The following is a 353-nucleotide window of genomic DNA, read 5'->3' on the forward strand; positions in this document are numbered from 1 at the left end:
TCCCCTCTAACATTTGTTGCTCTCTGATATTCTAATTTGGGCTGTTCTTAAGGGTGTTAGGTGGTATCTCATAGGTGTTTTAATTTGCATTTCTCTGATGGCTAATGACCTGGAGCATTCTCTCATATGATTATTTGCCATTCGGGTCTCCTCCCTACTGAAACTTCTGTTCAAGTCTTCTGCACACTTCTTTAGGAGTTAGCTGTTTTCTTCTTTTTGTAGGCTAGAAGGGTATTGTAGATTTTAGTAATAAGCCCTTTGTTGTTTCATTGCTAAAAATCCTCTCCCAGTGTGTGGGCTCTCTTGTTACTCTGTTGGTGAAGTCTTTCTATACACACAGGTGTTATATTTTT

This window comes from Echinops telfairi, unplaced genomic scaffold (genome assembly GCF_000313985.2).
Source record: "Echinops telfairi isolate 266 unplaced genomic scaffold, ASM31398v2 ScPeMD7_3;HRSCAF=10, whole genome shotgun sequence".
Classification (NCBI taxonomy): Eukaryota; Metazoa; Chordata; class Mammalia; order Afrosoricida; family Tenrecidae; genus Echinops; species Echinops telfairi.